Genomic DNA, 3612 nt, shown 5'->3' with positions numbered 1-3612 from the left:
GCCAACTATCTGACCTCAAATCCTAACTCTACCACTTTCTACTTATGTGACCCTGGGCAAGTTCTCGATCTTTCTTTATATAAGTTTTTCCATGTGAAAATTGGCAATAATAATAGTATCTTTATCATTTTCTATTCATTACTTTATTAAAAATAAAATAATCAAAAAACAAAGAGATTGCCAAATACTAAAAAACAGAAATTGTAGGAAAAGAATAGTATCTTCCTTGTTGGGTGTGAAGAGGGTTCAGTGAGTTAATGTTTAAAAGTATTGTATTGCTTGGCACAGAGAATACCCTCAGTATGAATAAGCTATTGTTATAACCCCAATTTTAGATGAAGAAACTGAGGCTTAGGAAGATTAACTAACTCAAGGTCACCCAGCTATTATGCTGGGATGTACCATTATTGTAACTAGATTCTTCATTTGCAGAAACCAAGGACTTAATCTTTACACTGTATTGACTCTGGCATAGGACAATCAAGTGAGAAATGCAGTTAAAACCTTTTTCTAAGTGGCCTAACAATCTAAACATTTTGAAATTTGCCCACTTACACTGTAGGGCCAGGACTTTGGTGGGACTTACTTTCAACCACTTAACTTTGCTAAAACCGCCAGGGTTTTGAATGTCAGAGAAGGGATCTTTTGTTATTTCTCTTCCTTCTCAACACTATCCTGACTTGCTTTCTCCTGTCCCAGCAGTTCTAGAAAGTGTCCAAAATATAGGAAAAGCACTCTTACCATAAGGTATATGAGGAAATTTAGCTAATAGAAAATGCTCCATATGAAACATTAAGTGGGCACATGGGCACTGAGAATGGCAAGGTGACCTCAGTCTACTAAGTTCATCCTAATTCTTTCCATTGGGCAGTGAGACAGGTGGGAAATGCTGAGGGATGCTAGTTTCTATGCAGCTTCTTGGCCTGTATGGAAAGCACTGAATATTGGGAAGACCAGGAAATCCCTCTCATCTTTGTCTTAGGTGAACCATTGGCTCTTCCCTCTCTGTTTGCACTTCTGCTGGCTCTGACCTTGATTCTGTGGTTGCTTAAGCTGTGATTGCAACATACCCTACCTTCTGGGGAGCTGCTGGCCACACAGCTGTTGGCTATTTAATATACTCTTGACCTGAGACCCTCACGCATGCTAAATCTTTTTAGTGGCCAGAGGGAGGGGAATTTAATTGCTTTGGCTCATGATGGACCATCTTCTCCTCTTTGCTTCTGAAGTCTTGACAGAGACATTTTCTAACTCACTTGACCTTCCAAGATCTTTCTTTGTACACAGTTGATCCTCTGATTTCTACTTCTCTTCATATTACATCCTTGTGTCCATTTTTTAACACTTATAATAATTATCCACTATACTTCAAGGTCATTGAAGGTAAGAAATATGTATGGGTATAGCCTCATAGATGCCATGGGTTATGCTGGGCACTGGAGATATCTACAAGACTCTCTCTCTCTCTCTGTGTGTGTCTCTATATGTGTGTATGTATATATATATTAATTAATTAATTAATTAATTAATGGGTCCTACTTAGCTGCTCTTGAGAGGACCTAGCCATATATACTTCCATATTATAGGTTATTGGAAGATAAAGCATTGAATAGATATTTCTTTATATACATACACTACTTTGAATCATGGCCCAAAGTCAACATCTTCTCAGGCAAACACAATACTTCAGAACTTGATAACTTTCAAATTTGTAGATGCTGGAAGGTTCTAAGACGATGGGCTTCATTGAAATTCTCCAGCTTTTTCAATTGTCAGAACTCAGTGCTGTTCTGAGAGGAAGCTCTGATATCTCCATGGTAACAGGGCTCCATTAAAGACATGACATCATAAAGCTGTGCTTTTTTGAGGACACCTGGGAATTTCAGGTATAGACGGAAATGCTATTAAAGGCCAATTATACATACACAGTCCGTGTAGTTATGTGCACATGTATAGATATGGCTAATTTAGTCACAGTTTTCATTTCATCCCATTTATCATTAGGCTTTTAAAGACTCAGATCTCAAACATGGATATGGTTCAAGATGTTTTATCTTCTTGAAGAAGAGCTCATCTGAATTTTGAGATAAATATCTACTATTAATGTGCTGCTGCTCTTGAGAAGAATAGAAAAAAATCAAATCCTTTGCTTAGCTACTTACATTCCTTTTAACAAAATTAAGGGAATGTTGATTCTTAACATACCCTCTGAAATGGATAAAATATAGCATCTCTATGCAAAATTATGCAACACCATGCACCTGTCTGGCCCTTCATAGCTTAGGTCAGTTCCAGTAGCCTGCCTGAAGGGATCATTTTAGTTATGAGAAGGGATTGTACAGACAACCTGGGTCAGGTCACCTCAAGTGTCTTTTATGTTGCTTTTTCTGATTTAAAAAATTAGTCCAAATATTCAAACCATTTGTTATTTTGTAGTTGCCTCTAAATACTTTGCACAGAGTCTGATAAAGGAAAAGGTTTTTGAAAGAGAACACAGAAGGGTCCGTGATTTAAGAACGGTCTTGAGTCCCTCATCATTAGGATAATCCCTTTGCTTAGTTCTGGATTCCCTTCCTATCAGAAATATTGCTTCTAATGGCTCCATTTTCATATTATACAATGTAGCCTGGAAACGTCTAAGTCAGACTGGATTCACTCTGAGAATGCAGGAAAATATGACAAGTTTAAAGGCTAGCTATGAAGTTGGTTGGCTCAGAAATAATATAAACTGGATAGGACTTATAAGAAGAAAATGTGAATAATTTGCATAGCTTGTGTTGCAGGAACATGTGTGTCTCAGTGTTTCCACTAGCTGAAGAGGTGCTCCAGCTGGAGTATTTGCCAAGGTGACTTTTCTCTCCAGGGTGTTTTTAAAGGTCCTTGCTGTACTTCCCTCGCCCCCATTCCCCACCCCCTTCCCTATAAATTCCTTGGAATTGGTAAAGATATGAGGCTGAATGCTTGGCTTTGTTTATGACATTGAATTGAACTGAGTTTTTTAAAATCAAAGTCTAATGCTGTTTTTCTAAATAATAGCTATGTATGGTCTCTTCATTGACATTCATATTTTTGTTACGAGAAACAATTTGTTACATTTTCTTCATTTCAAATGAGTCCGGAGCAGTGGTCTCCATCAGCATTTTTCTGAGGGCTAGGTGAACAAAATATCTGAGAATCAAAAATTACTTTCTCTATGTCTGTTAAATCCCATACATTTATAAGTAATTTTTTTTTCTCAGTGGAAAAAATGTTCAAATAGGAGGTTAAAGTTGGAAGGAAACTTAGAAAACATGTAGTTCAATCCCTTCATTTTTGAAAATGAAGAGACTAAGCCAGAAGAAGAAACTAAGCCAACAACTAATTTGTAGCAGAACCAGAGCAGGAAACCGGGAATCTCAGCTACTTAAGTTTCTTGCTAACATGTGGGAATATATGTATAAACGTACACATAATATATGTATGCCTACATATATGTAACTGCACATGTTTACATATATATATGTAAATATAGCTTGAATTCTAGTTTTATCTCACCCCTTATGACTCCAAATGTGGTCGGTGAACCTGCAGCCTTTCCATCACCAGGAGCTTGTTAGAGATGCATAATCTCAG

Source organism: Stenella coeruleoalba (assembly GCF_951394435.1).
Source record: "Stenella coeruleoalba genome assembly, chromosome: 2".
NCBI lineage: Eukaryota > Metazoa > Chordata > Mammalia > Artiodactyla > Delphinidae > Stenella > Stenella coeruleoalba.
The sequence above is the reverse complement of the archived record's forward strand: the minus strand, read 5'-3'. Positions refer to the sequence as shown.